This window comes from Panthera onca, chromosome D2 (genome assembly GCF_046562875.1).
Source record: "Panthera onca isolate mPanOnc1 chromosome D2, mPanOnc1 haplotype 2, whole genome shotgun sequence".
Classification (NCBI taxonomy): Eukaryota; Metazoa; Chordata; class Mammalia; order Carnivora; family Felidae; genus Panthera; species Panthera onca.
This window is the reverse complement of record NC_138349.1, coordinates 80,358,394-80,369,414: the sequence shown is the minus strand read 5'-3', so window position 1 is coordinate 80,369,414 and position 11,021 is coordinate 80,358,394. Positions and strand designations below refer to the sequence as shown.

The 11,021-nt window shown below is 46.0% G+C and overlaps 1 long non-coding RNA gene across 1 annotated transcript; it reads right to left on the bottom strand.

Moving 5' to 3' along the window:
• Window positions 1-235: 235 nt before the first annotated feature.
• On the bottom strand, window positions 236-7,362 carry LOC132685528 (uncharacterized). Its single transcript, XR_009613156.3, has 3 exons — window positions 6,974-7,362; window positions 6,013-6,620; window positions 236-440 (listed from the first exon to the last, which is right to left on the bottom strand). It is a non-coding gene; the product is annotated as an uncharacterized LOC132685528 (long non-coding RNA).
• Between the last annotated feature and the right edge of the window lie 3,659 nt (window positions 7,363-11,021).

Genomic DNA, 11,021 nt, shown 5'->3' with positions numbered 1-11,021 from the left:
GTCATGATCGCGTGGTTCAGGGGATCGGGCCCCACATCAGGCTCTGCACTGACAGCATGGAGCCTGGTTGGGATCCTCTCTCTGTCCCTCTCTGCCCCTCCCCACCCTCTCATGTCCTACCCTTTTCAGTGGCTGTGAAGATAAAGAAGATATCATATGTGAAGTGAGTACCATAACACCTGTGTTAGTTACCTAGGGCTGGGTAACAAATTGCCCTGGAACATATCAGCTGGAAACAAGAGTATTTATTATCTCACCAGTTCTGTGGGTCAGGAGTCTGGGAGCAGCTAGGCTGGGTCTGTCACAATCCTGCAACCAAAGTGTCAGCTCAGCTACAGTCATCCCCAGGATTTGCTCCCATGCTCTCATAGGAGCCTCTCTGGGTGCTGTCTCCTAGTATGGCAGCTGGCTTCCCCCAGAATGAGCAATCCAAGAGGCATCTAGAAAGAAAGTTGAAAACAAGTGACAGTCTTCTCATAACACAATCTCAGAAGTGACATCTCATTGCTCTAACCATACTCTGTTTGTTGGAAGTAAGTTATTGGTTCCTGCTTACACACAAGAAGAAGAGATTACAGAGGAGGCAGGGGTCAATGAGGCCATCTTAAAAGTCTGTCACCACAGAACCCGAGTGTGGTAAGGGTAACATAGCTAACATTTAACATGGTTTCCTATTGTGTATTTGATCTTAGTTCTCACACAGTACTATGAGGGAGGTAGAATGGTCAGCCTCATTGAGTGGATGAGGAAACTGAGGTAAGGAGAGGTCAAGTAAGTCTAGGAAAGCCCCACAGTTAGCATGTAGCATCCCTAGTCTTTAAACAAGTTCATCTGAACCCATGGCCTTTTTTTAAAAACGTTTTAATGTATATTTATTTTTGAGAGAGACAGAGACAGAGACAGAGCAGGGGAGGAGCAGGGAGAGAGGGAGACCCAGAATCCGAAGCAGGCTTCCAGCCCCGAGCTGTAAGCACCGAGCCCGACACAGGTCTCGAACTCACGAACTGCGAGATCATGACCTGAGCTGAAGTCAGACGCTCAGCCAACTGCCCCTGAACCTATGGTCTTAACCTTAGTGCTAAACTTCCTCTGACAGACGAGTTTAATAAACGCTAGGTGTTGTCATTAAACGCAAGGACAGCAAGTGGTAGACAATACTCAAAAAGCGGAATTGGAGGAAGAACTCAGGAGATGGGTAGCTTGATTCACGAAATGGAGACAGGAGCTGAAGTTTCACATCCAGGAAAAAACACAGCAGTTTCCCGTGAGTGGAGCCCAGTGAGGATGGCCATCGAGAGAGCATGCGGGAGGTTAAAAGTCATGGGTCAGGCTCAGAAAAGGAAAAGTCTTGCTAAAGTATCAGAGCCTTACAACGAGGGACAGCAGCTGAGGCAAGGACGCCTGGGCCAGAGCCATAGAGCCTTCAACATTTGCCACAATGCAAAACATATGCTGTGATTTTTTTTTTTTTTCCTAACACAGAGGCTTTCAAGGGTAAAAAATTTTGGCCTGGAACTCCCAGACTAAGTTATTGGTTTTGGCCTGAGAAAAAAAAAAGAGCATTTACTGAAATGACATGCACCCTTTCATCTATCTCCCTATATTTTAAAATATTGGTTTAAACACGACTCGAGGGCCGAGCTCACATCACATCCCTGGAAATGAAGTAATGACTCTCCATGTGACATCTGGCAAACTGTCCCGGCACTCCAGGCCTTGGGAACACTTGTTATGCTTCCAGCAAAAACAAGTTGTTAAAGGATGAAGGAGCAGTCTCTCTCTTCTAAACTAAACATGTGGTCAGAACATGTGGTCAGAGGACAGGAAACAGCAGAGAAAGGTAATTTGATTTGGACCCATGCTTGCTCATTACGTCCAAATAGTCACAAAGGAAGCCACAGCTGGTGTTCAGATAATCAGCCGATAGTACCGACAGAGCCATAACAGTGTGTCGTTGAATTCTCCAAGGAAAGAAAGAGAGAGAGAGAAAGACAGAGAGAGAGAGAGAGAAAGAGCGGAGTTCTTGATCACTCTCTAACTCTGGGCCAGAATATGGAGTGCCGAAGTACGAATAACACGTAATAAGCTCATTTATTCACAAGGTGTGACTCATTTTAAGAAATGCAGTGTGAAGTTTTTAAACTAGAGAATGAATTATTTGGAGCATGACTTTATCGCATTCATACGTGTTGTTTAATTTAGGAAAGGATTCTGTTAAGCCATCAGGGTTTTTATTCCTCAGAAGTTTGCTAAGAATCATGGCATTGTAAGGTTCAGGAGGCCAGAGTAGATCCGGGAAGGGCTGACTGGGGACAGGACCAGGGAAAGAGCTCACCTTGTCTCTAGGAAATAAAGTTTGACTTGATCACACTACCGATCGGTCAGAAATAAGGTTGGGACAAGGACCAGGCTGGCTGCAAAATGGAATTTGCGTATAATGGTTGTGGTTTGGAAGAGAGTAGGACAAGCATATCCTCTTTCAGGAGTCCTTACGTTATATTTATCGCATTTCCCTCATCCTAGAGAAATCTGAATGAAGCTCTTTCTACCTGAAGAGAATCTGAGGCAAAGTTCTTGTAAGGGCGTAGGATCTCTGAGGTGTTGAAAACCATGGAATTCTATTATTTTCTTTGAGTACTAGGACACCACAAGTTCAGTCCGCACACAACATCCAAATACACACTCTTCGAGGGGAGAGTCCAATCTACGCCATATTTGCGCTTCCTGCTCTGCCCAAGGTGCTGGGTGAGCTGCCGTGAACGTTGAATGGGAACCCCTAGCATATCAGCCGCAAGGGCTTAGATCCACAGCCTGATACCTCCCCCCTCCACTTCTCACCACCCGAGTATATCATCCCCAAAAACAGCAGTCAAAAGCACGCAAGGAAGGCTTCTTTGGAGTGCTAACTGACTCACGGAAGCCTATATCCATTGATGGACTTGCTTATGGAGCACCTTCATGTTGGGCACTGTCCTAGGTTCCAAGGATCAAAAGATAAACAAGACACAATACCTTTCCCAAAATGGCTTTTTTTTTTTTTTTTTTGGTACACTAAAAGCATGATTCAATTTAGAAAACTTCTGTTTATAATGCACTTACCGGAAACACACGTGTTGACTACAGTTGTGTACATCTAGAGTCAAACGAGCAAACCGACAAGAAAGCATTCAAAGTGTATCACGTATCCATATAGGATGGATTTGCCATCTTGGCAAATGAAGTATAACACACATACGTGAACAGCCATGGCACAGCCAAAACTATAAATACAGACACTGCTTAACAAAGTCTCTAACACTGAAGACTGGGGCTCTGGATCTATTTTCTGACTTGCCGCTGAGCAAGTCGTCTGTAAAATGGACGAAGAAAAATTGCCTCACATTATTGTAGTCTCCACACTTAGCCTATAGTAAAATGATAAATCCTTCTTTTTGTTGCGGTTGTGGGTTGTTTTGTTGTTATTGTTGTCGTGTTTTGAGAGAGAGAGAGAAGGAGAATGAGCAGGAGAGGGCCTGAGAGGGGTGGGGGGACAGAGGACCCGAAGTGGGCTCTGTGCTGACAGCAGAGAGCCCGATGTGGGGCTCGAACCCACAAACTGCAAGATCACGACCTGAGCCAAAGTCGACGTTTAACCAAGTGAACCGCCCAGGTGCCCCCAATTCTTCTCAAATAGATTAACTGAGTAAATACGGATCTCATCTGGGTTATTAAATGTGTTCTCATTCTCTCAGAATACAAAGAACCCTAAGAGATCATCCTTCGTAAGGATGCATGTGAAATCACTCATGTACTCAACAAATAGGTGGCGAGACCGTGCCCTGTCCTGGGCACTGTGGAGCCAGTGGTGAACAGACTGACACACTCTGGAGTGAGGCCAGTTATAAGTTTATTCCAGGAATCTAGGTAAGATTTTTTTAAAAAGATTTTATTTTCAAGTAATCTCCACACCTAACGTGGGGCTCGAACTCACAACCCAGAAATCAAGAGTCACACTACTCCACCGACTGAGCCAACCAGGTGCCCCTCTAGGTAATATTTTTAAGAGACTTCAAATAATATATGGTTGAGCCTTGGGCCTGTTTCATCATCTTACCTCACGAGTGGGAAATGATCCTATTTTCATCTATAATAATTTTGCTTCTCCCTTCCTTCCAATCCTCTGGGTATCTTCTACATTATTTTTTGGTCAAGCCATCGGCATTAGAGTAATCCCTTTCAGGAATGATATTTAAATACATTTTACAAACAGTACAGCTTTAGCAACAAGCTGATATGGGCCACAGGACTAAAGCCCAGTCCTGGACGTAATCTCTTGAGACCCTGCACTGTGAGGACAGGCTGGGAAGGGTCATGGGTGGGGGCTGCAAATAGCAGAGTGACGGAAGGGGTTGAGGCTCAGGACAGTGTCTATGCACCAAAGCTGTCAGCTGGGATTTCAACAAGGCCACAGATGCTAAATGAAGCACTTGCATACCCAGTGTCTGGCTACCACAGAGCTCCAAGCAATGCTAAGCTTTAGGAACATTTCCTCTGCTTCCACGACACTCTGAGAAATTAAACCGGTCATCTGTATAACCCATATTTCAAAGTGGCCATGTGTAGACTTGTACGTAAGCTCTTGATTTTTGTTAAAATGGCAACTTCTGGTTTGCGTCATACCTAAAACTGGGTAGAAATTAAAGACCTTTGCTGTTTCCCATTCTCCATTGGAAAGAGTGGTTTCAGCCTCTGATGTCTGCTTTCATAGTGGTTACACCCAAGGACCTAGTCATGAGGATTGCCCAAAATGGCAAGAAGCTGCCATTTCAGTCACTGTTGTATCTTGTTTACATAGACTGTTATTTGTTTAATAGAATAGCCTGGATTGCTTCTGGTTGTTTGGGGTTAGAACAGAGACTTAAGGAGAGCAAATCAGCTTGTTTATCTTTAGTTCAAAACAAGAGAAGAAGCTAACCTTACTATAAAGCACTGGGGGATCCTGGATTGCCTCAAGGGTTCAGGTGAAGGACGCCGCGGAAGGTGGCTGTTCCTGAGACCGCGTCAAAAGACAGGGTCAAAGGCAGGAAGGCCTCTTCGTGAGGATATATAGCCCAGTGGGCGTGCCTGCTCTTTCGATAGTTTGAGGAAAAGTCCCCTGAGCACTCAACTGAGAAAGACCAGGAGGACAAGAAATCATTCCAAAGAAAAATAATGTAGAAAACAATCCTGTTTCATTTGGACCCCTGGTTTTTGCTCTGGCTTAAGGGCCAATTATAGTATTAATTCATTAAACACAATGAAAAGGGATTCTTTTCATTTTTAATTGTAAAAATTTTTAATTAAGTTTATTTATTTATTTATTTAGAGAGAGAGAGAGAGAGAGTGTGTGTGTGTGTGAGAGCTAGAGCAAGAGAGGGGTGGGGGAAGGGCAGAGAGAGAGGGAGAGAGAAAGGATCCCAAGCAGGCTCCATGCTGTCAGTGCAGAGCCTGAGGTGGGGCTCAAACTCATGAACCGTGAGATCATGACATGAGCCGAAATCACAAGTCAGATGCTTAACCGACTGAGCCACCCCGGTGGCTTAGAATGTAACAGACCATCTTAGAATGTAACAGACCATCAATGGCCTCAGCACTGTCTCCCCACTTTCTAGCATCATACCTATCACGAAGGAAGCACCCAGAGGAAAAAAAAAATTCTTGAATGAATTATGACAAATTCATAAATACAGCCTAAAAATAGAGAGTCTAAATGTCGACTTCCTACACTATGACATTCCCATGGAGTGGCTTCAATTTCCTGGGCAGTTTTGCAACAAAAGCTAATTGGCTTTGTCAAGTGTGATCTCTCATCCCATGGCCACTTTCACAACACACCATTTATTAGCAGATGAGAGTTATATAGCGATAAGTAAGCAAAACACTCAGATTCATTCATTTCTCTTCCGGCAAGCATGCATCATGTCAAACGCGGTGTTGGGGGCCCAGCGTACAACTGAACAAGAAAGAATCGGCTCGTGGCCTGGAAGACCATACCTTCTGTTGCTCAGACTGTGGAAAGGGCCAGAATGCAAGGCGGAGTGATTCTCTCTAGCTTACTATTATCTCTGATTACTACGTGCCGTGGACAGTCGCTGCCTCCGGCTGAAAACTACAGAGGTTAAGGTCTCCTGCGTGCACGTGGCAGTTAGCACATCTGAAACCTCTAGGAAGCCCGTCTTCTCTTCTTCCTAGAACCAGCGTCACTTCCTTATATCGGGGAGGCGCTTTTATAGACATCTTCCATTTTTGGCCCATAGCAGAAGAGTTGAGAACTTCTCATTTGCTCCAATTTTTCACAGCACAACAGTGAAAAGACCTGAAGCTCTGGCAACCGGCCCATTTTCAGTAGAGTGCTTGCTAGAACTTATTTTTTCCAAAACCAGACATAAATCCGTGTTGTCTGTACAACATGCATAGGCCCAGTTTTCTCTGGAAAACAATAGCTAACATGTGAAGGTCAGCTCATCGGTGTGGTTCAGGGCCAGGAACATGGCCAAGTAGCTGCCCGCGCAGGGCTGGCAATGATCTGTGGTGTGTCTGGACCCACTGTGCTGTCGGCCGTTGTAACCACTGTAGGGCCTCGCCCTTGTCCATGGGGCTGCCTGTGTAACAAGCAAACAAAAGGCATTATTGACAGGGCTGTTCACAAAATTATTGAACCAAGAGAGGACATCCAAGATCAAGAAGCTGGGGCATTGAAAGCAAAAAGGGAAACTAAGATGGGGTGAGGGAAAGGCTGAAAGTGGACAATCTAATATCAGGGCCAAGAACCAATCCGCTGCATGAAGGGATACAGAGATGCCCGATGCTCAGGTGCAGAGCCAGAAGGGTGAACATCTGAGAACGGGCTTGGGAACACCCAGCACGGGTTCAGATTCTTACGCCCTGACACAAAACGGCAGATTTTGGCAGTATGGAGAAAGTGTGGACACAGGTAGAAAACCCCTTCACTTACTTGCGTGGATAACACGACTCGCTATGGGAAGAATTCTGCATTCAGTTCGCTTTCCCACTTGATGAACCTCTGAGCTCCTGTCTTCTCCCCTTCCTCCCTAGGGCACACTAGACACCCTGTAATCATTAAGAGAAGGCTCTTCGTCAGCTTGCGTCCCTTTTTGTCAGTTCCCGACTGTAATTTGAAATACAGGCATACCTCAGAAGTACTGCAGGCTTGGTTCCGGACCGCTTCAGCAAGGCGAGTATCTCAGTAAAGCGAGTCACATGAATCTTTTGGCTTCCCAGTGCACATAAAAGTTGTGGTTACGCTATATTGTAGTCTATTAAGTGTACAATATCAGTATGTCTAAAAAACAATCTACGTATCTTAATTTAAAAATACTTTATTAGGGCACCTGCGTGGCTCTTGATTTTGTGGGTGCAAAGCCCCACGTCCGGCTCCACACTCACAGTGCAGAGCCTGCTTGGGATTCTCTCTCTCTCTCCCTCTCTCTGTGCTCCTCCCCTTTTCATGCTCTCCCTCTCTCAAAATAAATAAATAAATAAACCTTAAAAAGAAACAAATAAATAAAATAAAAATGTTGATGCAGAGACATGAAATGAGCAAATGCTGTTGCAAATATGGAACCAATAGGCTTGTTTCCCACAGGTTTGCCACAAACCTTCAATTTGTAAAAAAAAAAAAAAAAAAAAAAGGCAATATCTGCAAAGAACAATTCAGTGAAACACAATAAAACAAGGTACGCCTATAGTGGTAAAAAGGGACAGAACAATCAACAATTGTGACTATCAGGGCATCTGGGTGGCTCAGTAGGTTAAGCATCCGACTTCTGCTCAGGTCATGGTCTCGAAGTTCGTGAGTTCAAGCCCCGTGTCAGGCTGCGTGCCGACAGCTCAGAGCCTGGAGCCTGCTTCAGATTCTGTGTCTCCCTCTCTCTCTGCCCCTCCCTCAGTCACACTCTCTCTGTCTCAAAAATGAATAAACTTTAAAAAAATTTAAAAAATAATTGTGACTGTCAATGGGATGGGGATCAATAGTGCGCTCAATCATCCAGATGCTTAAACAAACCTAGACTTTACTTTCCCCGCCAAGAAAACATTGAGAATCGCACAAGCATTTGAGCACACTGAGTTGCAAATCTTGTTCAGTCATGTGACTGTACAAGTTACTGAGTCTATGTCCTATTCTTGGGTATTTGGCTATTTCCAACTTACTGTGATTGTAGAAGAATGCTGATATAAATGCTCATGAATTCTTGGAAGCATCTTTCGGGGCTCCCTGATAAGAGAAATGGATTTCTGCCACACTGTTTTCTATCACCCCATTGAGATGCAACGTTTCAGATCGCTCCTTTTGATAAATGACCACCAACTCCTGCTTCCATAAAATCACATCCCAGCCAGAGTTCATGGCCCCATCGGGCCTCTGTTTGTCTGAGAAGAGAGAAGAGATTCGCAGCGGACACTCCTTTAGATTTATATTTTCACATAAGTCTTTTTGTGGCCAAAGATGTTGCCTATCCACTTACAACAGCAAGTTCATAGTGAGACACAGTGAGAAAAACGGCTTATATAAAACTTCGTGCCTAGGACCTAGCGAGGTGTGAACGTTGCCACTTTAACTTCAGTGACTGTGCACCTGATATGAACACCATGGCTAAATATCACGACTTTGCGATCATTTGAAGCATTTGGAACCCACATTTTTAAAATCTGGGTACAACTGTCAGTGTTTCCTAACGCCTTGTCTATCCATAGTTAAAATGTGGGCTAAGCATTATCCAGAAATTAAGGAGACAGTAGGCACGCCTTTTCGCTCTTCCAATGGCGTGATACGAGGCTTGAACTGCTTGCGTACCGGACCTCGAACTTCAGATTTTCCCAATTTGGGGCCAGAATCGGGGACCAATTAGTAGGCGGAGGCCTGTCACTGCCCACTTCAGCTGTCTCCCGCATCACACCATGAAGGCTCTGTTGTCTCTATTAAGGAAAATCTGGGAATCTAACATGCGGAACAGTAGCGATAATTTCCATTTGTCAAGCCCTTCAGCTGCATTTTGGACAAGCCATCTCCTTCAACCTTGCCAACATCCCCGGGCACCTGTGAGGTGAATAGTATCATTTCCTTCATTTTCCCAGTCAGGAGGGCAGTCTCATCCAAGACTCTAACTCAAGATGCCACCGAGGCCTAACGCCGAGATTAAAACAGAGCCGCAGCCACAGATGGATGATATCAGCTACTATGGGTGCCCAAGACAACGAACAAAGTAAAGGTGGAGAGAATTAAAAACACTGCTTTGGCTGCTGGTGGGAATGCAAACTGGTGCAGCCGCTCTGGAAAACAGTGTGGAGGTTCCTCAGAAAATTAAAAATAGACCTACCCTATGACCCAGCAGTAGCACTGCTAGGAATTTACCCAAGGGATACAGGAGTACTGATGCACAGGGGCACTTGTGCCCCAATGTTGATAGCAGCACTCTCAACAATGGCCAAATGATGGAAAGAGCCTAAATGCCCATCAACTGATGAATGGATAAAGAAATTGTGGTTTATATACACAATGGAGTACTACGTGGCAATGAGAAAGAATGAAATAGGGCCCTTTGTAGCAACGTGGATGGAACTGGAGAGCGTGATGCTAAGTGAAATAAGCCATACAGAGAAAGACAGATACCATATGGTTTCACTCTTACGTGGATCCTGAGAAACTTAACAGAAGACCATGGGGGATGGGAAGAAAAAAAAAGAGGTTAGAGAGGGAGGGAGCCAAAGCATAAAAGACTCTTAAAAACTGAGAACAAACTGAGGGTTTAGGGGGGGTGGGTGGGAGGGGAGGGTGGGTGATGGGAATTGAGGAGGGCATCTTTTTGGGATGACCACTGGGTGTTGTATGGAAACCAATTTGACAATAAATTTCATATATTGAAAAAAAATAAATAAATAATAAAAATAAAAACAGTGCTTTGGGAGATATTTAAGTTACAGGAGGAGAAAGACAAGACCGTGAAGCTACGAGCATGGGTTATGGGAGAATCTGAAGGCAATGACAAAGGAGACGTGATTCTCAAATAAATGCCATCAAATTCCAGAGTAGTAATAGAATGCCTAGCATACAGCTATTGCTCATATAAAAGGATTAAAGTAAGTGGTGTTGAATATCCAGCTCAGATCAGGTATAAGTAATGGTGTGTGTGTGTGTGTGTATGTGTGTGCACTCCAATAAGAGGCTGTAAGAGAAGGAGGCGGCTGGATGATGCTGAGGTTTGACGCCTGCAGGTGCTTAGGTGGGGAAAGAGCGCAGCAGGGTGGCCACTCTGACATGAGGGTCCGGAGGGGGAAATGACACGGTATGGGGATGGCCTGTGACCCAGAGAAGTCAACCAGGAGAGGGGTAACAGCTGCGGAGAAGAGACAGTTCGAGTGATGTGGTGTGAGTCAGGGAGCTGGAGGGAGAGGAGGCTGCGATCAGAGCGGCAGACTAGTTCCTGCCATTGCAACATGTCCCCGTTGGCACGAGGGTCAGCAACGGCCACAGGTTCGTGGAACAAACTGGGAACAGAGGCCACTACCGTTGAGAGTATCAAGGAATCGCTGCGAAGTGGGTGAGGGGCCGCTTGAGAAATCCCACGGCCGGCGCGTCACGTCCCCACCGCAGACAGGCCTCTGCCCCACGGCACCTGCTGGCACCAGGAGGCACGACGGACTTGACCCGGAGAGACGCCGCCTCGCCCAGGAGCCGCCGGCGTGACGCGGTGTGCGGAGCGCGGAGGGCGGGCGGCTCTGGGAACCCTTCCAACGTCGTTGGGGGAAAGCTGGTGATGCAAACAGGGATGCGGGCGGGGACAGCCAGGGCACGGCCGTGAGTCATGCGAGCACTTGACAGCAGCTGTCCCCCAGCCGCAGCTGGCGGAAGCCCTAAAAAGGCCCTGGGAGCCCGTCGCAGAGACACCTACTTGGGACGGCATGCCTCCTCTCTCCCGCAGTGTTTCTGTAAACATGGGCCCAGACATCTCCTTTGGCCTCCAGAGGAACATTCTAGGGCTCCG